Source organism: Octopus sinensis, linkage group LG11 (genome assembly GCF_006345805.1).
Source record: "Octopus sinensis linkage group LG11, ASM634580v1, whole genome shotgun sequence".
Classification (NCBI taxonomy): domain Eukaryota; kingdom Metazoa; phylum Mollusca; class Cephalopoda; order Octopoda; family Octopodidae; genus Octopus; species Octopus sinensis.
The window spans coordinates 32,567,207-32,592,415 of record NC_043007.1 but is presented as its reverse complement, the minus strand read 5'-3'; the positions used below and the strand labels follow the sequence as shown (position 1 = coordinate 32,592,415).

Sequence of the window (25,209 nt, the reverse complement as noted above, 5' to 3'; positions counted from 1 at the left end):
TTTCAACCATCCAGCATTCTGAGCACCTTTTTCTTTCATATGTCTGAAATCTGTCCATCACCCTCAATACTTCCAACATATATACACATATATATATATACACATCTATAACTACAGGAGGAGTTGAGAGCGCTAATATGAAGAAATAATATGTGATAGGTAAATAAATATGTATTTTTCCAACCATCCAGCATTCTGAACACCTTTTTCTTTCATAAATATTAAATCTGTCCATCACCCCCAAAATACTTCTAACATATATACACACATATATATATATACATGTGGCTACTTATGCACACCCTCACGTCTATCTTTAATTTTTTTTCTTTTAATTAATTGTCTTCCTTAATCGTAATTTTCTCTCATCTCCAGATGTGTATCTAATCACATATGTAAATACACACTTATATATATGTACACAAACGGCTTTTTTTCCCTCCCTGAAACACCATTTAAGCATCTAAGATCGATGTCTTGTATGGCATTAAGAGGCATCCCTCCTCTTGTAGTTGTAACTTGTTTCGTCGACTCTGGATCATGGCATCGTTAGTAATTTCATTCCTGCTCTCCTACATGACTATATTTCTTCTTGCGCTGTCTAATTTTTCGTTTGTAGACCTAAAACCAACTGCTTTTATCCTCGACTTTCTGTCACGTATCTCCCACTCACTTCCTACGTGTCGCAGCCTGCTGTTTTTCAACATCAACATTTGCCAGAATTTCTCTTTCCATTTTAAAACGAAACCGAAATCTTCCAAAGTTTCCTAATTTACTAACAGAATAAAATACGTTCGACCCGTTCCCTTCTTCAAACTGACTTATTATATCCTCTTTCCTATCGAATTTCAACTTCTCGATGCTGATGTGAGAGAAGAAACTCAGAAAGGTTAGAAAATTTCCATGATGCGGCCATTTCTTGACATCTGGTTTACAATCAGAGCTAATTTGTTTCTTATAACTTTCAGTTTTATGTTTTAACAAAATCATTTTACAAAGCTCTTCTTCCCACCAATGAACAACAAAGTTATGATAGTAATTACTTTTATAAAATCTTCATTCTTGTTGAATCGTTAAATTTCCTTCTCCTAATCCTTAATTAAAACTGTTTCGCAAGAACTGTTATCTCTAGATATGGAAGCCGAAAAACTGTTTTATTTCACTGTTTGACTATTTTTCTACAATCATCCTACTCACAGCGAAGATTTTGATGAGAAAATATTACGGGGCTTCATTGTCTTACAAGATCTATATATATATATATATATTTTTATTTATAAAAAAAATCCTTCACTGCAACCAACCAACCCTCCACGTCGGTGTGTTGTTTCTTTTTAGCTGGTGCCATCCTTTTAAAATTTTCTGTTTGTATTGAAGAAACATCAGTGAAGCGTTGAAGATGCTTTTCGAAATAGTTTTTCTTGAACATTTCTCAAGAATAGAGCGATGCTTTCAAAGATTTCCACAAGAACTGAACACCATAAATGTAGTTTTCGCAGGGGTTTAAAATAAAATATATGTTGCCACCTCTCTTGGCATCGTTAGAACAGCTATTCCACTTGTATTCCTGAAAATATTACCCCGTTACTCTACTAATAAATCATTTAAGAAGAGATTTATTATTCAGGTCAAACTTGTAAGATTTACGCTTCTTTTCTCGAAAGAAAAACACCTCGACCAATTAATAATTTCACTGACGAAACACTAATTAAATATTGTTCCTAGTTTTCGCGCACTCTATTGTTTCACTTTAATTGTCAAGTTCCTTTCGCTCGATGTTGGCATCGTGCAACATCTCAAAATCTTAGAATAAACAGTAAAGACTTCGATACTTGTCCCATTGATGGAGATGTCTGTGTGTGTGTGTGTGTGTAATGTTTTTATTGACGATAAATGTGATGTTATTCGATAAAGAGATATTGAATGTCGCTTGTTGTAAACTTGTGCACAACATGTAGACCAGTTTCGAAGCCGAAGCTTGCACGTTTTCACGACGATTATTACATTAATTTGGTGGGAATTTATTAGTATTGTTATTATTATTACTGTTTATTACTGCTGCTATTATTATTATTATTGTTGATGAGGAAAGTTGAACTGGGCTGATTGTCAAAATTCACTTTCGACGAGGCACAGAAAGAGAGAGAGAGAGAGATAGAGGGAGGGGGATGTTGTGAAAGAAAGAGAGGTGAAGAGAGATATAGATATAGAGGGAGGGGGATGTGAAAGATATAGATGGAGGGGTATGTTGTTGAAAGAAAGAGAGGTGAAGAGAGAGATATATATATAGAGGGAGAGGAGTTTGAGAAAGAAAGAGATGAAGAGAGAGATATATATAGAGGGAGAGGAGTTTGAGAAAGAAAGAGATGAAGAGAGAGATATATATGTAGAGGGAGGGGTAGGTTGAGAAAGAGATAGAATAACTGAGAAAGGCGGAGGGAGAAGCGACTTTAATATCTTCCTATCTCGTAAACATCAGGTGTTTTACTACTACTACTACCACCACCATCACCACGACGACGACGACTACTACTACTACTAGCCTTTACTACTACCATCACCACTATAACTATCACCACTACCACTACTGTCAGCAACAACCTCTGCTCCATTTTAACTTTTCTCTCTCCAAACAGCCTGTCTCACACAAACACATACTCCTCTCTCTCTCTCTCATTCCACTTGCTCTATATCAAAACAACAAACCCCATAATACCTCTCTTCACTCTTCCACACCAAATATTCCTTCGTTTCTAGTCTAGATTTATTACTATTATTGTTGTTTTTTGTTTATTAGCCTTCGAAGTCTGCAGCGAGGGGCACTTGCCTCTCTTAATTGAGTTGTTCCATGATTTTTTTTCGGGTAATAAAAAAACGAGGGAGGGGACTTTTGATTTATTTCTTCATCTACGTCGGGTCTATTCCCGTTTTAGTTGGTTGTTAGTTACTACTTGTAGATACTGGTGTGTGTAGTGGTGGCACTATTTTCATCTCAGTTCAACGAATTAACGGACGACTCCATCACTAAAACCTATGTTTTTTTTTTCAAATAAAATGGTGGTTTCATCGTGTTTCCACTCATCTAGTTCTGACAAGCTTTTTCTTTAATATATTTGCGTATATTTTATATATTTCCCCGTTTATCATTGACATCTGATTAACCTTCAGTGAGAAATAGGGGAAGGATTTTTACTTTTGTTTTGTTTTTTTTTGGAAAAATTTAGTCGTAAAAATTTAATACGATTTCAGTTTAATTTTTTTAATTATTATATAAAAAAAGTTGAGGTTTTTTTTTGTCAAATGTTAAAATGATGTTGGAGAAATGTTGGGAAAGTGAAGAAAATGGAAATTTGATTTTGGTTTTTGTAAGTTATTAGGGAGAGAGAGAGACTTAAAAGTTGGTGGCGAACTTGTTGAATATATTGTTGTTGTCAGTTCGGTGTGGGTCGAGAAGAAGAAAGCTGACAGGGAGAGTTTTTTTATAAATAAATAAATATATAATGAAAAATAGTTTAGTGTACTTATGAAATGAGCACACTGACTAAATATTAATTAAATGGGCACAGACTGATGTGAAATGATGTCGGTGGTTGCGCAGTGATGTGACAAACGATGAAAAGTTCACATGGTTGGAAGTGGTGTTTATTCTGCCACAACATTTTCTAAAGTGGGTCACTGCAAACTTGAGAATAGTTGCTTACCTTCTTCTCAACACTTGCTGACCACCGTTCGTTTTTACTTGTTGCAACCGAGCTACATACATACTCCACACTTTAAAACTCAGGCAACAACAAACCTCTCTCTCTTCGAAACCAGCCAACAATAAAATTTTGGCAAAGGAGGAGCTGGCTTGTGGTGGCTGCCTGACATATTGCAGTCGGCAAAGCAAGAATTAATGCTAAAATAGTCGGCAGCGAACATCATGGTTCATAAAAACTAACAACACTTTGGAAAAACTAGATTCAAACCCAATTTATTTTTTTTTGTCCGTTAAATAAATAAAATAACAATCAAATTCTGATTTCAATTATATTTCAAGCCAACTCTCTGTGGAGTTTTAAAGATTTTTGCTTCTATGAATGTCAATTTTTTCATAGTTAAAAATAGTAATCTTGGTTGAAAAACGAATTGGTTTTATTTTATTATAAAGATTTTTCACTAATCTCGCACTAACCTTACTTGTGTAAATAATTGTTTTGTTTACTAAACTATAAATTATTTATTTGACTTGCTGTAAGGTGAGTCAAAAGAGTTTTTTCTTCTTATTTTGTCTTTTATTTCTCTTAACTTCAGTTCTTCCCAACAGTTTTTTTTTCTTCTTCTCTTAGTAGTAACCTCAATTTCTTTCTCTCTCTTGACAAGTTTTCTTTTACTCACTCCCTTTTCACTGTTTTAGACCTTGCATGACCCAGATAACTAAATGTAGGAGATCCAAGGTTCACTAGTGTTTTTATTTTGTTATTTTAACCGACGTCAGTTGTTGAGTGGAGAAAAAAAAAATCTTTCATATTTTAAATACGAGTTTAAAAGTAGAGGTCGAACACAAAGTGGTTTCCTTGTCGAAAAACCAACATTTTAAATTCTTGCTTCATACCAACAGAAGTTCTCTTTCAACACTTTAAAAACATATAACATAGTGTGTACATGTATGTATACATGTGTGTATATATATGCATGTGTATGCCTGTCTGTATATATATATATATACACACACACGCATACATATTTATGATTTAAGAGAATTCTATTTTCATACATGTATATATACATGTGTATATATATATATATATGCATGTGTATGCCTGTGTGTGTATATATTATACACACACACATATATTATAATGATTTAAGAGAGTTCTATTTTCATACATCACTTTAAAGTGAATTTTTTTCTGCTTTTGTTATTAATTCAAAGATTTTCAGACGATGTAATATTTCGAAGATTGAGAATATTTTCAATTAGTTTTAGGCGATGAGAATTGTTGCATTAATTTGTAGCAACATAATATTCTTAAAAAAAAAACCGAAAATGATATTAGTTTGTGTCAAGTCAAAATTTAGCCTCCTTCATTCATCATCCACAATAAACCTTATCAAAAGTGAAGACTTGTTACTGTCTAAAGGTTTAAAACTGACTCTGATTAAATTGCTCTAACTGTAATTTTCAATGTCAAGCAGTTAATATTTAGAATACGTTGTATTTATTCAAATTATAGATTATGATAAAATTCCCTATGTACCAGCGTGTTTTTTAACTTTGTAAAATAAAGACAGAGAAATTACACTATGACACTACACACACACTCATACACATAAGGGACAAAGTGAGAATTTACGTGCAAAATTATATTTGCTAAGTATCTAATAAATGAATTTATAAGCTTAGGTGTGTGTATAAGTAAAGCCTGACCCATAGCACAGCATTGATAATTTTTCACAAGTTGCATATGAGTTTTTTAGGAACAATTAACACACACACAGAGATATGAAGAACGTTCTCTGATGTATTTCTTCCTCAACCCCTATTGACGTGTGTGTGTGTGTGTGCGCGCACAATACGTACACGTGAAACTGGTTGACATAGGCGACACCTTTATATTATTCAGCGAGCACAAGGGGATGATGACTGCAGGGTAAGCAGTGGCCAATATTGCGAGGAATGTAGGACAAGTAAATACATAGAAAGTCTTCGCTGACATGAGACTGAATTATGATTAAAAGAAAAGGAAGAAAAAAAAAAACATGAATTCCTTAGCCTTTATGTTTTCTCTGGAACGTTGTTAATATTTTGCACCTACCCCACATGAGCTGTGGCCATTCAAAGCAGGTGAGGGGGGGGGCATGACAGATAAAGAAGCAAATATCGTAAATCTATCGCATATTCATGTATGTAGAAAGCTCGCCATATGCGTGTTTGTGTATATTGCTCTCGTGTATGCCTATGCACATACGTGTACATGATTTATAATTGTGTAATTAGGCCTCTGTTTGTACAATCTGTGTATACACGTGTATGTCACATGTGTATAGAGACAGATAGATAGATAGATATGCATATGTGAATGCGTGGTCGTGTATATATTTGTTTGTGTGTGTGTATGAATGTGCATGCATAAATATATGGGTATATATGTATATACTTGTGTAAATGCAGATATACATATGCATGTATAAATGAAATTTGTGTGTGTGTGTGTATATATATATATATATATATATATATATATATGTATGTATTTAATTGTATAGATAGATGTGTCTGTGTGCACATAATTATGTAATTGGATATATTTGACTATGCTTGCATGTGTGTATATGGAATTATATTCAGGTATATCTATGTGTGTGTGTATATATGTATAAGTATACACGAGTGTGTGTATATATATATGTGTGTGTATGTATTATGTATAAATACATTTAAATAAGGTATATGTATTATGTATATACATATAAGAATATATGTATACCCATACATTTGTAGTTATGTATACTTGTATATGTTATACATATTTCTAGTGGCGTGCTCCTGTAATCCAGCTACTCGGAGGCTTGGTTGGTTGACCGGTTTGAGGATGGGAGCCCTGGTAGTCGGTCTTCTATGGCAATCGGGTGTCCACGCTAAGCTAAATGGCGGTGCCCCAGTATGGCCACAGCTCGTGAGCTGAAACTAGATAAAATAAAATAAATATATATATATATATATATAATATTATAATCTTCATTACGTCAGTGTTCTGTGATCAGTAATATCCCCCTGTCTGTGTATCTCTGTGACTGGAATCTAATAATTGGCATAGCAAGATGAGTGGTAGCTACATAAACTTCAGTGCTTTCTCTAAGACTTTTCACATCAAAGGGTACCTCGAAGTCAGCCAGGTTTTCAGAAGAAACATATTTGTGTGTGTTATTGGATGGCCATTGGCTCTCTTTAAGTTCATTCACTTTTCAAATGTTCCTGTATTTCACCCCTCTCTGTACAAAAATCACCCTCTCCATCATGTGAACCAGGCACTCCAGTGATGCAACAGGTTGGAGTGTTGTATTTACCAGTAACACTGAAGAGTGATCTGACATTGTGTGTGTGCATCTATATATTCTTTTTTTTCAAATTCTTTTATTTGTTTCAGTCATTTGATTGCGGCCATGCTGGAGCACCACATTTAGTTGAACAAATCGACCCTAAGACTTATTCTTTGTAAGCCTAGTACTTATTCTGTTGGTCACTTTTGCCGGACCATTAAGTTACGGAGACATAACCACACCAACAACGGTTGTCATACAATGGTGGGAGGATAAACACACACACACACGACAGGCTTCTTTCAGTTTCCATCTACCAAATCCATTCAAGGCTTTGGTCGACGTTAGGCTAGAGTAGAAGAGCTTTGGCCAAGGTGCCACGCAGTGGGATTGAACCCGGAACTATGTGGTTGGTAGACACATGTATATGTGGTGTGTAAATATTTATATACACACGTATATTTGAATATATATATATATATATATATATTTGTTTTTTATGCTTGTGTGTGTGTGTGTATATATATATATAAATCAAAACAAATCAAAATAGATGAACATCAATGGAATTTGTATCTTTGTGGTACCGGTGGCACGTGGCACATAAGAAAACCATCCGAACGTGGCCGTAGCCAGTACCGCATCGACTGGCCTCCGTGCTGTGGGCACGTAACAAGCACCATCCGATCGTGGCCGTTTGCCAGCCTCATCTGGCACCTGTGTCGGTGGCACATAAAAACACCATCCGAGCGTGGCCGTCTGCCAGCCTCGTCTGGCACCTGTGTCGGTGGCACATAAAAACACCATCCGAGCGTGGCCGTCTGCCAGCCTCGTCTGGCACCTGTGTCGGTGGCACATAAAAACACCATCCGAGCGTGGCCGTCTGCCAGCCTCGTCTGGCACCTGTGTCGGTGGCACATAAAAACACCATCCGAGCGTGGCCGTCTGCCAGCCTCGTCTGGCACCTGTGTCGGTGGCACATAAAAAACACCATCCGAGCGTGGCCGTTTGCCAGCCTCGTCTGGCACCTGTGTCGGTGGCACATAAAATCACCCACTACACTCTCGGAGTGGTTGGCGTTAGGAAGGGCATCCAGCTGTAGAAACACTGCCAGATCTGACTGGACTGGTGCAGCTTTCGGGCTCCCCAGACCCCAGTTGAACCGTCCAACCCATGCTAGCATGGAAAGCGGACGTTAAATGATGATGATGATGATGATGACATCTATATATATGATGTCTATATAGTTGTGTTGCAAGAAGTTTGCTTCCCAACCACATAGTTCTGGTTTCAGTTTCGCTGTGTTTCCTGCTATAGCCCTGGGCCAACAAAAGCCATACTTGTGAATTTTTATAGATGGAAACTGAAAGAATCTCATCATGTATACGTGGGAGTGTATATGTGTGTGTTTGTATCTCGACATCATGTAATAGTTGCAAATGCATGTCACTGTCATATAAGCAGTGTCATTCGTTTCCCAGGTCCATGGGGGAAATATCTTGCTTGGTCACCTAGGTAACAGAAGCTATCAACTACTTCTAGTTTTTCTCCCTGGAATGTGGCGGAAGTTGGTCTCTGTGCATTTTCAGTGTTTATTGCTCCCGAGCATCTGCCACATACACAAACTATCTTCCTAGTTAGCCTTCCTTTGATATTGCTGCACCCCTTATGTGTCCATAGCTTACACTTGGTGCATCGTATAGAGTTTCTACCCACGCCTTTTCTACAGATCGAGCAGGGCCATCTACCTGAAGGCGTTTGTGATTTGTCTACCTTCCTACTTAGGACTTTGGTTTTAGCTAGGTTGACTCTAAGGCCCTTCGATTCTAATCCTTGCTTCCACACCTGGAACTTGGAATGGAAGTTCTGGAAGAGGGAAACCCAGGCAAACATGGGATGAAATAGTGAAAACTGATCTATAGAGAAGATGACATGATGCTGGGTAATTTGCTGTGCTTGAAAAGACCCATCCATCACAGCAAAAGTGATGTCCTAAAAACCACCATACTTGTATATGTGGGGCTCTGCTCCCCCACCCTTTTTGTCTTATCAAGCATTTCTCACATCTCATCCCCTAATACCCACCATTCCTCTGTCCATGGTACTACTTGACTGCTGTAATCACTTCTGATCAGACTTTGCACATATGATATCCCTCACTTTGTGCTTCCAGGGGCCTGGACAGCCTGGGATACTTTTGTGTCAGCATGGCTGGTGAGAGTGGCATTGACTGTATGTCTGAGAGAGTCACCTGACCCCAGCACAGTTCCCTGAAAGACTCCACTTGGCATTGATGTCTCTTCAGTCAGAGCACCACTGGCAGTGTCTGACTGCTGCCTTTTAAATGCAGCCACTACCTTAATTCTCTGACACCAAGGTCATGCAGTTTGTGGCCTCATCCCATGATTGGCTTTGATGAAGAAAGCCTTAGCAAAGTCTGGATGATACATCACATCCATATTTGAATGGTTAAGCTGTTGTTTTAAGTACCCAATCATAATAGGCTCTGGTAGCAACATCATGACTGGATGCTTAGGTGAGGCAGAGAATATTATGAACAAGTGTTGAAGGATGATGAGAAGGGAAGAGGGAAGTGTAGGTGACAACCATGGAAATTGGCTGACTAGGGATACATGAGTTGGGAGAAGTAGTAGTAGTAGTTGTACTAATCCTTTCTAGTATAGGCATAAAGCCTGAAATTTGGGCAAGGAGGCCAGTCAAGTAGATTGATTCCAGTACGCAACTGGTATTTAATTTATTAAGGCGGGGAGCTGGCAGAAATGTTAGCACACCGGGCGAAATGCTTAGCGGTATTTCGTCTGCTGTTATGTTGAGTTCAAATTCCACCGAGGTTGACTTTGCCTTTCATCCTTTCGGGGTCGATTAAATAAATACCAGTTACGCACTGGGGTCGATGTAATCGACTTAATACCTATGTCTGTCCTTGTTTGTCCCCTCTATGTTTAGCCCCTTGTGGGTAATAAAGAAATAGGTATTTAATTTATTGACCCTGAAAGGATAAAAGGTAAAGTCAACCATGGCAGAATTTGAACTCAGAACTTAGCAACAGGCAAAATACTGCTAAGTATTTCATCCAGCATGCTAATGATTCTGCCAGCTCGCAGCCTTAATAATAGCAATAATGATGATACAATAGACGAGGGAGAACAAAAAAGAATAGGTGAAAGGTAGAGAGTGAGATGATGGGTTGGGTAGGTTTATAAGATTGTAGGACAGATGTAATGAATGGGAGATAGGGAGAGAGAATATGGTGGCTCAGGGGTATGATCAGTGGAAAATATGTGTGGAGAGGGCAGTATTAAGAATGAAGGGTGAACCACAGTGAAATGGTTTTAGGAAAATCCTGAAACATGTTGTTCTGCTTTGCATTTAATTACAGCAACAGGATGGGGATGTTGGAGAGATGATGGGTGGTGGGAATGTATTGAGGGGAGAAATTTGGTTGGGGAATGAGAGGCTTTGCACATTGTGCCTACAGAATCTCTTTCTGAAGTGGGCGAGTCTTCTGTCATACCACATATCACCAGTCATTCCTGGTCCTTTGTCATCTGCCCTATGTGTTTCAAGGTCTTGAGTTCAGCCTTCACCACTTCATCCCATGTCCTCCCGAGTCTCCCTCTTCTGTAAGCTTCATCTCCATAAAGTGGCACTTCTTTATACAGCTGTCCTCATCCATATGCACCACATGTGAATAACAGAGCAGTCTTTCTTGTATACTTTATCTAATTCCTTTTATGCCCAATTTCTCTCTCAGTGCATTTGTCATTCACACATACTTATATTATACATCCAGCAGAGCATTCTTGCTTTATTTCTTTTAAATCTTCCCAAGTCCTCACTAAGCTGCAGCAGTGGTAGCAGGTCCCTGCCCTTTTTTTTTCCTTTTTTAAAAGCTGTTCTACTGTACTTCCAGATGCAACCACCTCCTTTGCTAATTACATCTCTTAAATAACAAAACTCTCAAAATTTCAAATTCTGTCACCAACATGCTTGGAATAACTACAAAATCTCTGAAAATAAGGTTTTTCAAAATTCTTACTTATTAGCTCAACCCTTAATGATGCATACTTTGTTTACTTTGACTCTTGTTAACCCAGCAGACAAAATATAGGAGGCCTTCATGTGGTCATTGAACATGCTAGAAGTAACAACCATGACTTTGTAAAAGTGTTTTTTCCAAAACTTCACTTTTTTTATATGACTCCTTGTTTTCATAATAATGACTCACCTCCCATGGAAGTATGGAGTGCATCAGCACAGTTGATGCCCTCATCCTCAACTAAACTATACTGAAATATTTGATATTTGTGGGTGGGTGGTAAGAAGCTTGCTTCTCAACCACATGGTTCTGGATTCAATCCCACTGCATGGCACCGTGGGCAAGTGTCTTCTGCTATGGCCTCAGGATGACCAAAGCCTTGTATTTGGATTTGGTAGATGGAAACTGAAAGAAGTCTGTTTGTGTGTTTTGGTGTCTGTTTGTCCTCCACCACCACTTGACAACTGATGTTGGTGTGTTTACGTCCCTGTAACTTAGCGGTTCAATTAAAAGGGACTGATATAAGTACCAGGCTTATAAAGAATAAGTACTGGAATTGATTCATTTGACTGTAATATTCTTCAAGGCAGTGCCCCAGCATGGTCACAGCCTAATGACTGAAACATGTAAAAGATAAAAGATGAAATGTTTTGCTCCACATCTCTTTATCAATGAAAAGACAAAATGGAGTTTGCTTCTTTCGTTGTAGTGTTGCACAAGCTTTAACTGTTTCAGAACTTCTCTAAAACCAACATCTAAACAGCTTCCAAAGCGTCAACCCAAAACTGTAATTTACCATGCTTGTGACTTCCTACTACCAACTAAAAATGTTTCCTACCTACCATTTGGCTCATTTCTTAGGCATCACTTATAATTCTATTCTCATCTAGGAGGCACTATAACTGGTTTTCATGGGGCAAAACGAGTTTCCTGGGCTGTTATGGGGATAGAAAAATAGTAGTATGAGGGCATGCGCTGTAACAGCCTGTTGCTACATCCACCTTCTGTTGGTGATCCCTTACTCCTTGCCGATATGATATCTTTGCACCCCTCAGTTGACAACCCTCCAACCCAATGTCTGTTTGGGTACTTGTTACTGATGAGGGTTTTATGAGGTCAAAGTGCAACTTCTGCCACATCCTCTTATTTGCTTTCTGTGGCACACAGAGGAAATGTTGGGTGTATTCTTTGACATGCCAGTCCCCACACACCGTGGAATAAGACCCAGGCAAATTGCCATGTTTTAAACCAAGTGAAGCATTTGAATCATTTCCAACTTAAAAAGTTGTCCCAACACTGTATTGACAAGGGGATTTTGTGGTGTGCTCAAGGTGTTTTCTTGGGAATATGAATGTAATTGGACCCCTTTTATCTCAAACTGGTAAATTCGTGTTAACTTCTTTCTCGTTGGTATCATTTAATTCATCTACTGCAGCTTTGTTGCCAATGTTTTCCTTTGTTTTTGTTTCCTCTTTGGCAGTTTTATTTTATTAGTTTTTGTCAATTTGTAAAATTTCCTTTTTTTTTTTTTTAATTTTTTTTTTTTTTTTATTATAGTTCAAAATTTTTGAAAAAAATTAAATTGTTTTCATGTTTTATAAATAACATTGCTTGTAAAAAGAGTGAACAATAAAGTAAAAAGCAGGCTTAGAAATGATGGATTCTTGCTTAATTGAACCAAAAGTTCAGGATAAGAAGTGGCAGCTCAAAAATATTAACCCTTTCGTTACTGTATTTCTGTTGAGATGCTCTGTGCTTCTTTCAATTACTTTAAATATAACAGAATTTAGTAAAATAACTTAGTTATCTTTGTGTTAGGAACATAAATTGTGACTAAGGTTTGGTGGAAGATTTTATTTCAAAACTTATGAAAACAAGGTATTTGTACCCAGAGCCAGAGATGGTTTCAGCTGGGTTGGTAACGAAAGGGTTAAAGCTGAAGTTGGAATTGAAATTTTTACATGTTTATGTTTGTCTACATAGAAACACTACAGAACAAGAATGTCAGCTCACAATATCAAACCATCGAAGACTTCCTGAATTAGGGATCTTAACTTTGGAATGCAAGATAAAAGTACAAACCACTGACTTGTGTTATTTCTTGTAACTGTTTTGGTTTTAAAAATATTTAAAAGCATCTGTATCAGACGATGCCTCATGCAAACAGTGTTGTTTTTAGTTCCAATTAAATGTTGAAGTAGACCCTTCTTTTGGTTGCAACTCCGTCTATGAAGAATTTTATATGGAACTTTCTAGATTTACTCCCTATAAAATAAAATGGATGACGGGATGGGATTTGCAATGGAGATGTAGCCTGTCTTTCAAAACTTAAAATTACTTAGCTACCTTCTTCATGTTTTTGCCAACAATTGCTGAGTTGACATTTATCCATACAGAAATTTGAGCTCGTTTAGTGGTGGTGGTGGGAGAGGGACTAGGATGCACTTTAACTTGTCTAGTAACAGTCAACTAGGCAACAGTGTCATGTCAGCTAAGAAATAAGAGACGGGGGTAGGGATGTGGTTTTTGTGAGGTCTACCTTCCCTCGCTAAGAAATGAAAAATTTATCCCCACTTAAGACTGGGAACGTATGCTCACAAAGCTCTGGAAATCCATTGCTCTTTGCTTTTGGTATCTCGTAACTTCCAGCTCCAACACTCATGTCTTCTACAAAGCTTGATCAGCAAACCTCCCTTCTCCTCAAAGTGCACAAGATTTATGAACCTCAGACTCAGCATAAACCATTGTGGTATGATCTCAATTAGAGATGGTTCTACAGGGGAAAGAAATGGCCTTCAAATTTAACGGCATTACAAACACCCTGATATTTCCTTTAATCATCTCTCTCTCTTGTTCCATTCAAAGCTCACTCAAAGCATTTTAAATTCACATTCTAACTTCAGCTGCACTATATTCAAAGCTTCCATTTCTTCTTGTCCTGAGCTTTTTCACATTCAGTTATTTAAAGATATTATTACTATTGCACGTACAGTTTTCCTGCTAATATAAATAGACACATTAATGTATGTGTTTATCATTATCATTTTAACATCAACTTTTCTGTTAGCATGGGTTGGTCTGAGTTTATTGGGCCAGATTTTTCTATGGCTGGATGCTTTTTTCCTGTTGCCAACTCTTACTGGTTTCCAAGCAAGGTCATATTTCCTGATGACCAGACATGGTTTTGCAGAATATTAGGAATGAATAACCTTCATTTACAACAATCAGACAATGTTAGGACAAGGAGATACAAGCATACACACAAGCACACTCACACATGTATATATATGCCAGCATGGAAATCGAATGTCACATGATGATTATATGAATATATGTGCACATGTATCATGTATATAGTCATCATCAGTTTACTGGCAGTTTCTTTAATAGTATGCCATCAATTGTCTTAAGATTGTCGAAGTTGCCAGCTCCCTTAAGAAGCCTTTCTTCTCTTGTCTTAGAGAAGAGTCTTACAATAATCTACTCCCCTCTTCTTTTGCCAAATATGAAATGATATCACTATATAACGAGTGTCTTGCATTTCTATACTATTAAGGCGAGCTGGCAGAAACGTTAGCACGCAAGGCGAAATGCTTAGCAGTATTTCGTCTGTCGCTATGTTCTGAGTTCAAATTCCGCTGAGGTCGACTTTGCCTTTCATCCTTTCGGGGGTTGATAAATAAAGTACCAGTTACGCACTGGGTTCGATGTAATCGACTTAATCCCTTTTTCTGTCCTTGTTTGTCCCCTCTATGTTTAGCCCCTTGTGGGCAATAAAGAAATAGATATTATTAAGGACAAACCATTCGGTGGAAGATTGTCGTAGGGAGCAGCTTTCCAATGCTTGTACCTTTTCACTTTCTTTGAAATAGGCAGGTTCTTGCAGTTGCAGATATACTGATCAGCAAACAACATGTCAAGCATTTTGTTTTCATGTAATTGCCACATCACTTCAGATCCTCTACCTGCTATCAAAGATGGCATTTTACCTCATCACATACTGCTTCCCTGTTTGCTAGCCTTTCATTTAGATCAAAATTAATGATATATTTCTTTATATATATATATATATATATATATATAATATATATATATATATATCACCGTGACCGACAAGGCTATCAGATGTTGCTACACATCGCTGGTCACAATGCGCTTCGCATTGTTTTAGCCTTCAAATGATGCCACCCCGCTGGCTAAGCGAGCAGGCCAACAGAAGAAAGAGTGAGAGAAGGTTGTGGCGAAAGAGTGCAGCAGGGATCACCACCATCCCCTGCCGGAGCCTCGTGGAGCTTTAGGTGTTTTTGCTCAATAAACACTCACAACGCTCGGTCTGGGAATCAAAACCGCAAGTCCGCTGCCCTAACCACTGGGCCATTGCGCCTCCATGTACATATATATATATATATATATCCTTTATATTTACATTCTGATGTGTACTTCACTACATTGACAGTTGAATTTTCTACATTTACACAGGCATTGAATTTACGATGTGACCACTTCATAACTACTGCGTTTCCATTATCAACTGCATGGTTACTAACTTGAATTGCTGTAGCTAGTGTTGCCTGTAATAATATCTATAATACTAGGTTGCAGTTACTGAAATATATATTCGTTGTGTCTTTTCTACGAGTGTTTCCATGCTCATTGCTCTGATGAACTTTCTGGTCAATCAAGATGTTTAATACAGTTCTATATTTAAGAGATGAGGAATTACGTACATTATTTACATTTGGTGCATATTTGTCCTTATCTTGTTTGTTGTTAACACATTTCGGCTGATATACCCTCCAGCCTTCATCAGGTGTCTTGGGGAAATTTTGAATCTGGGTTCTCATCCCTAAGGTATTTTTCAATGTTATTATTATTATTATTGGGCATATAGCATAGTGATTAAGAGTGTGGGCTACTAACCCCAAGATTCTGAGTTCAACTCCAGGCAGTGACCTGAATAATAATAATAATAATAATAATAATGATAACAGTAATAACATGGAAAAATACCTTATGAATGAGAACCCAGGTTTGAAATTTCCCCAAGACACTTGATGGAGGCTGGAAGGTATATCAGCTGAAATGTGTTAACAAACAAGATTAGGACAAATATCCGTCAAATGTAAGTAATGAAGTTGTTTAATGTTTCACCTGCTTCTCTTCCCAGGTGCATCGTTTCTCTATTGACCTTCTCGTTAGTCACAAGTCCTTTTATTCTATTAGCTTCTTTTCCTTCAAATGCTGCTCTCCGGAACTTACTACCATTGTCTTATTTTCCTCTGGTCTGTGTTATTCAGCCCTTTAAGCTTTCAGTTAATCAACATCTCTTGAATGTGTAGGCCCCTTCTTTTCTTTTGTAGTCTCTTACACTACTGTGTCCTTGAACCTTGTTTGTAAGAAAATAGATAACCATTCTTTTGTTCCTGTTTCTTGTTGAAATACTTTGGAAACTTCTTTTGGTTATGTCCATTCTCCATGCAGTATACTCTCACATTTTGTTCATCACTGAGTCCATGTATCGTACTTTTTTTTTATAATATCATGAAGCAAAATTCAGCTTCTGTGTCAAGAATTTCAGCATAGACAACTTTATTTATTTGCAACAGGTCTCTGAACTTGTTGTCTGAATGCACTATTACTAAGATATGAGAATGTGGGAAACCTTTTCTGAAATTCATCATCATCATCATTCAGTGCTTTACAAAGACCCTGCTTTTTGTAATACTATCTGAAAGTTCTCTTAGTTCTGACTGAAAACATCTTGCTGTTGGGTCTGGTCTATGTGAGGAATTTTGTCCCTGAAATAAGTTATCCTTAGTTCCTGGCCAGTTTGGATTGCATGTCATAGTAAGGGAAACATCAGATGTATTGTGTTTTTCTACTCCTAGCCAATGTATCACAATAGTATTTGCACATGTTTCTTGGAGATTCTTCAGATGAAGATGGGAGAATAACTGCACTCCCAACTTGAACTCTGGGGTCTTGGTACAACATTATTTAAACGATCAGCTAAGCCACTGTAAAGCTCAGGGCTATAGTAAGGACATTTGCTGAAGGTGCTGTACAATGAGATTGAACCTAAATCCATATGTGTGCAGAGTGAATTTCTTGATCATGCTCCTTTGGCTGCACCTACACTATCGTAATAATCATAATAGGGATTATTGGGATCTGACGTTAGGGATTTCGAGTTCTATGGAAATTCTCGTCAAGCAGAAGGCAGCAGTTCGACTTTATAGCTGCAGTTATTAAAGTATCTGTTTGTAAGTCATTCAAATGTGATATTCGTGGCCATGCAGTAGTGATAGAAGTTGTTTCTATCTCCACAGTAATGTTGCTTCATGTTTTCTTCATTTGTATGTTGAATTGGAAGCATTCCTGAAACAGTTATACAGGCGCAGGAGAGGCTGTGTGGTAAGAAGCTCACCACAGCGGCAAGCTGGCAGAATTGTTAGCATGCCAGGCGAAATGCTTAGCGGTATTTCGTCTGCCGTTGCGTTCTGAGTTCAAATTCTGCTGAGGTTGACTTTGCCTTTCATCCTTTCGAGGTCGATAAATTACCAGTTACGCACTGTAGTCGATGTAATTGACTTAACCACTTTGTTCTTGTGGTGCTCCAGCATGGCCACGGTCAAATGCCTGAAACAAGTAAAAGAATAACAGAATATTCTTGATTTTTTTTGTTACTCATTCTTCCAGCCTTACATCATCTTTTTCTGTTTTTGTGTTGATTTTCATTCTTTTGATTGAAGTTTCCTGCATTCTACACCTCATAGCATCTCTTCTAACATTGACTTGCCCGTTGGTTTCATTTTGAAATCTTTGGGCCACTCCTTCTGGCTTGAGCTCTTCTGCTCTAGTTAACCAACACTCACAATCTGCTTACCATTTAGCATCTAATAGTTTTTTTTTTCCTTCATTCACATTGGTTTCCTTCTATTTTTCCCTCGCTAATCTTTTCTTCAAGTGCTGATTCCAGTTGTTATCAGTTGCATTTTGCGATAACATGTCAGCAGTTGCGTAAATATACGACATACAATATTGAAGCGTGTGAACAATCAGATGTGCTTTTTACGTTTGAAACTTTCTGTAACAAACTTTTCTAAATGTGTGTGTTTGAATAATTAAATGGGATATTAAATTATTTCTTTTGAAAATAATTTCTGTTTATGCATGCATATGTATTTGCATCTATGTGCCTATATATGTTTGCGTATGTACACTCACACACACACACACACACACTCAATGTATGTATGAGTTTTTTTTTATATATATATGTTTATGTGTATGCATGCATGACTTTCTTTAATTGGATGCATGCTTGACCAGGAACATATTCTTGTGTGTGTGTGTGTGTGTGTGTGTATGCATATATGCACATCTGATAGTGTGTGTTAATTAATGGGATGGCTATGTAATGGTGTTTGGATCTTTATTTACAAATTGGTGCAAAATCAATATTATTAATGGACACCTCTATCTGTCGTATCTCAAACTCTTCTTAATTAATTACTTCTGCCTGATCCCTAATCTGCTCCCTCCAACCGATTTCAATGGTGATCACTCTGTTATAAACACTATCATATTCCTATTTGATTCAAACCCCTCACATTGAGTCACAGTCTTCCTCCCCTTCGTAGAATAGAATCATACTTGAAGGCTTATTGCACGTCCCTAATAAGTCGTATTCTCCACAAAACTCCAATGTCCACTGTCAATAAGTATTAATCCCTACACCTTGTACTGAACGTGTAGAATATTTGCAGTGGTAAGGTAGCATGCTTAATAAATAAGGAAGAATTCAAGTAAATTTGATACTGACTTTTCATTATCATCATTTAACAGCTGTTCTCTATGCTGGCATGAGTTGGATGGTATGACAGGAACTGGCAAGCCAGAGGGCTGCTCTCCAGCACCAATTGTTTGTTTTGGCATGGTTTCTGTGGCTGGATGTCCTTCCTAACATCAACCACTTTACAGAGTGTGTTGGTTGCTTTTATGTGGTGATGGCATGCCTGCACTGGAAAAAAATATTTTCAACTTTAAAAATTTTTTTACCAAGGTGGGTTTTTTTATCTTGGAGTTGTTGGCGTTAGGAAGGGCATCCGGTTGTAGAAACGCTGCCAGATCAAGATTGGAGCCTGGTGCAGCCGTCTGGTTCGCCAGCCATCAGTCAAAATCATCCAACCCATGCTAGCATGGAAAGTGGACGTTAAACGATGATGATGATGTGGTTATATCTTATTTGGAAAACAATTCTACAAAGCTAATCTATGAGTTTTAGCAAACTCAGTAGACAAAAATATACAATTCAGAAGAATCTGATATGGTTTTGAAGATGAAATTAAATATTCTATTACATTTACAAATAGAAAATTGAAAAATATACAGTTAAAAGATAATAAACAGAAAAGCAAACTTGTGTGTGATAAACACTAAGCATCAGGTGAGAAACTGTTCACTTGTTCGTTTACATTTGAAAACTACCTGTACATTGTCATATGTCAGAGTAATACATTATATAAAATCCATTCTGTCCGATTGTGCTTAAATTTGATATGTTGACACCGATGGTATCAGGGCGTGTATAAGTCTTGAAAAAATTACAAAAATCGATTCCAGGTGAGAATGCGATCAATAAAGCCGTGGGAACGTGCATTTGTATGCGCAAGTACATCAGCTGTTGCGATCAATACTATGTGTATGCAAGAAAAATGCATGTGCAGTTTTGCACCAAAAAAGCCGACTGGCTTGAAATAATGCCACAAAATGCAGTATATTGAAGATACCAAAAATGTAAGATGCAAAAGAGATATTTTCTCCAAACCTGGCATGAAGGAAGGAAAGACTATTTGGTTTCTCAAGAAGTTTTTTTTTTTGCCTTAACTTTGTTTAACAAAACCAAAAATTTTATTGAAATAAAGGCATGCTTAATTATTTTTTAATGAAAAGAAAACACTGATTGCAGATATGATTCAGTACCGTCCATTGGACGGTAGGCGTTTTGCTCATACATTATAAAATGAGCTTATTGTCAAAGTTGTAGATGCTTTGTGGGAAGTGATATGCAAATGCTGAGAGATGGTAAAAATTAATCCTGGTACTATTTTCCATCAATGAGTAACGTTCATTCATATCAGAGGGACAGAGCTTGTTAAAAGTCTAATAGTTTTTGTTAGTGAAATAGGTAGAGAAATTTTCTAAATAAACAGATTGCTGAGAATAGTAGTATAACCCTTTTGTTACTAACCTGGCCAAAACCGGCTCTGGCTCTGTGGTAAAATGTCTTGTTTTCATAAGTTTTGAATGAAAATATTCCACCAAACCTTAGTCACAATTTACGTTCCTAACACTAGCTTAATGATAACGAAGTTATTTTACTACATTCTTTTTTATGTTTAAAATAATTGAAAGAAACACAGAGCATCTCAAAATAAATACAGTAGCGAAAGGGATAAAGAAGGCTTGCTGAGTTATAGTTGGTTCTTGAAGACGTGATTGTTTTTTTTTTTTTTAGAGGCAAAGTTTGTAAACTCTTGACTGTTGGTTGAAATTGAATTTCTGAATGTTGCTCAAACTATATAGAATGCTTGATGGATATTGTCACACACCTTAAGCGGAGAAAAGCTCTTAGAAGAGCTGAATCAAAACTGGACTGCTGCTGTTTCAGTTTGCTGGGTGGAATTGCATCAAGCCATGGAATGTTCTATAGAACAACATGGTTGTTTAAAGGTAGCTGTAGAGAGAGCTTTATTAAAAAGAAAAAAGTTTTGTTCTGAACAGAACATTGGAGAGTGATATAAAGGCATGAGAAAAACCATTTTTTTTCTGATTACAGAAGGAAGATTTTGCTTTTTTATAAGGATTATTTTGCTGAAGATAGGAAATAGGTGTGTCTTGCAGCTGTTGTTAACTAGTTCAAATTTCTAACAGCATGCATGTCTTGCTACATTTATGAGGGACTTGCAGTGATTTCAAGGCAGCTTTGAAAAGAAAGGGAATAGCTGTGTCTTGCTGCTGTTGTTAACTTGGTTCAAATCTGTAGCAGTAAGCATGTCTTGCAAGTTAGTTCAAAGCCATTCTTGTGGAACTGTCTGGTCTGGCTATCGTAGATTATTCCATTTCAGTTTGGTTAGAGTTAGTGAAGATGGAGAATATGGTACTGTTGTGGTGAGAGCCACGACACCCCCCTGCAAGAATAGACTTGACCGAATGACTATAAATAGTAGCAGTCTGAGTGAAAGACAGGGAGAGACGGCGATCATTGCATATATGTTGTAAGGTGTTGTTTTAGTAGTTTGTTGGTTTGTGTATCAGTGAATTTATTGAAAGCTGAATGAGAGTAGTGAATATGGCCTAAGTGAATGGACTTGAACTTAACATGCACCCAAATGCTGGGAGATGACACCTGAGTGGTCAACATGATTCAGAATCTGTGAGTTTCTTGTGTGACTTTAGGTAGCTGTCACCCTTAAGGATGGGTATTGTTCTTATCTCATTTTCTTTTTATAAATTTTTACGTGACCCACTCATGTTGTATGGTGTCCTTTGTACTGTCTCATTGTCTCTGAACCCTTGTAACTAATAAAAAAAAAATGCTGTTTTTGTCTTTATTGCCTAGTTTTTTGTTAAGTAGGACAAAATTTTATTTTAAATGTGAGCAATACAATTATATTATTTGTACACAACTACAAGACACACTAGTTGCTGCAACTTTTCAAATCCATTCCTTTGTTAGTCTTGACTTTCTGCAAACATTGCTACCATTTTTAAGGCTCCAACCATATTTCTTTGTTGAGAATTTGTGTGAAATTCCTTTGTAGCTTTGTTTACTTATTAAAATCTTACAGTTGTTATATAGAAATTATAATCATTATTGTATGTGGTAAGTCTTCTTTGTCCTTGATAAACTTCAAACAGACTTATTCAAATCTTCTTCAACAAAGCTACTTAAATATATGTTTAAAATGAGGACCGCATATTCAAATTCTTAAAACATTAGAACGGTATGTTTGCATTAAAAATAGGATTGTCACTACTAGAGTGTTGGTAAAACAAATTTTCTTTAGTTGTAACAGTGATTACTTTCTGGACCTTTTTTATGCAAAATATTTCAAGTCGAAAATTTTTTTTTTTTACATATCTCAGAGACACACTACCCATAATTTTGCTGCTAGAATTTCAGTATACAAAAGAAGCAGAAGTGCTTGTCTTCCATTTCTAGTTGATATCTGTGCATCTAAATTAAAAGTATTTCCTAGCTTGGTAAAGGCATGTATTTTTCCAAGCATTTCTGCTATTCATTCCTTAGTTTGAAATGAATGTGCACAGCTATTATAATCCTATTAAAGGTTATTTGTAACCATCTTCCTTTCATAGACGCTTGTCGCTTCTAAGGTACCCCAGCATATATTTATTGTTGAAATCATACCAAGGCAGACACTGGAGCTTGGCACAGTCTTCTTGGCTCATCATTTCCTATAGAACCATCCAAGCCATGCCAGCCTGGAAGATGAACATTAAACAATGATGATGTTTATAATTTCTTTTTTAATAATATTTAATTGGTAATGGTTCATTCCAGGCTGTGGAGTCGAAACAAAAAACTTTGATTCTGACTCCTCTTCTATTGGCACCTCCAACTCCTCTATGTAATTAAGTGATTGTGGTCTATTTTACTGACCCCCGTCTCCTGCTACCCCTTAATTGTTTCCGACTCTGACTCCACATAGTTTATACATATCTTGCCTTAAAAGACATGGAGTCAGCTTGTTCTCAATGTTGGTAATAATCTTATTTGTGTGTAGCTTTTTTGATATGTTGTGATATAAAACTCTGAAACTGCCAACATATGGTCATACAATCTTAGAAGTAAGAGGGAAAAGAGAGACAAGAGCCTAGCACTAGTGTGTAAATATTGCAAACTCTGGCGATGAGCTGACGGAAGCATTGAAAGAGATTCTTTGAGCATTTCTTCCGGCTCTGTACATTCTGAGTTCAAATATTGCCCACATCACTTTTAACTGTCCAACCTATGCCAGCATGGATAACAGACATTAAAGGATGATGATGATGATTAGTGTATCATAAAAATGTTTTGCTTTTTAAATAAAAAGTAAAATAATATCCCAACTTCAATTAAAAACACACACAAAATAAATACAAAAGTGCCTTTTCGATTACAAGTTCTTTAAATAATCATAATATAACTTGTTGATTTTCATTTAGAAAAAATATTTTATACATAAAGGAAGATAATAATTTGAATTTTTAAATTTATTTTCGGAAAACAGGTAGTCATTGAAACATTTGGTTTTTAGATGGATGGAGGAGGAATTTCACACAATGCTTTTCTAGGGGTTCCAACAATATTTTTACCTATAGATCCCTTTGATTCCTATTTTATTGAGGTTACTCCTGACCATTTGACGTTTAAAAAATCCTATTATATTTTACTAATTAAACATTATATAGGGATTGTATTAAAAAAATTGTTAAATATTTTGTGTATTGTAGAGGTATAAGCAATTTTGTTGCCAATAAATTTTAGCCACAGAATCTTACGTGGGCCCCCCCCCCCCAAAGACCATATGGACTCTGGTTGTGAATCACTGGTTTGTATGAACTCCACACTTGCTTAGAGCATTTGTCGAATTGACAGTGTTGTTAACTTGTGACAGCTAAACAGATAAGGCTGCCTGGAGTAATTGTTGATGTTAGAGAAATGAATAGTACGGCTCTGGTGGCAGGACTTTGATTATTTCACATTTTATTGACTTTTGCAGTTCATATTTTTTATCATTGAAACTTAATATTGAAGGAGGTTAGTAGGCCACGTAATATTTGAAAACAAATTCATAGTTAAATTTGACTAATAAATATCTTTGAAAATAAAGACTTCGAAATTCCATGTTTTACGTATTTTTTGTTAGTTTGATGTATAAATTTATTCATCTTGATAACATTTGTTTCAAAATGTAGGTGAGTTTTATGATGATAATAAGCCAGACAATGTATTGAGGTTATTGAAAAATTAAGATTTACACAACTTATAGTGTTAGTAACAATATAATAGATTCTGGCCTTCTCTACCTGTAAGGTGTTAATTACAAGTGTGCATTATGTTGTTCAGTATGCAGTTGAGATTCCGGGTTCCTTGCAGATTGTTAATGACATTATCCAACCTTGACATATGTGTCAATTAAATATTGTTGAGAAACAAGTGTTCCTGATTTGTAAAAGACATTTGAAACCACCTCTCTGTGCAAGACAGTAAAACTATTTGCATAGATTCTTTACTTCAAAGCTGGGTTCATTGTTCTTCAACATGGTCTACATTATTGTACCATCCAGTTTTGTTATTGTGAAATAAGAGCGTAACTCTTATTTCACAAAATCAGGTCATGACGACAAATATGAGATCGTTGTTGGTGACACATTTCTTAGATGAATTATGATGTCTCTATTTTCTCATGGAGTTCTATGTTCACCAGCGAGTTCATTTCTTGTAGGAAAATTACATTGACTGATGTTGGAGGCCTTGTCTTGTAGTTCTGTTGACATTTATGGGGCACTGTGTTTTCTATAAGTGCATGTGTCTGTTCATTTATATATTTTTTATATAGTTCAGTGTATGTGGTATGAAAATCATTTCTTGTTTTGTGTCCATACTAAGGTAAACATTTTCAATTTGGAAGTACTGTTACCAATGATTTTCAACTTAGCTGACCATATTGCTGGGTACAGAGTCAAAATAGATGCACTCATTAGGCTTAATGTTGAATATTTTTACCCCATCTCCTAATTTTTTTTTATGATGCTCTTTATTTTTTTAAAATTAGTCTTTAGATTTTTATGTTTTGAATGTCAGATTCAGAATTTATTTTTAAAAAAGTGACAGAAACTGATAAGAGTTAAATGGTGTAAAGCTGCAGTATTGTTTTTTTTTCTTTCTTTTTTGGTCTTTTTCACAAAAATATTTTGTTTCATTTTTAGAAAAGTGTAAATGTTTTTGCATTTGAAAGCATTTGTTGTTTCACTTTCTGAAAATTTCAAGTGTTTCAGTTTCAATTTATTAAGGATGACAGTGTAATTAATTCAAATGCAAATGAAATAGTTATTAA

At 36.5% G+C, this 25,209-nt stretch overlaps 1 protein-coding gene across 4 annotated transcripts in view; it reads left to right on the top strand.

Moving 5' to 3' along the window:
* The window catches only part of LOC115217116, a 175,808-nt gene that overhangs the window by 617 nt on the left and 149,982 nt on the right, over positions 1–25,209 (top strand). The window lies entirely within an intron of this gene.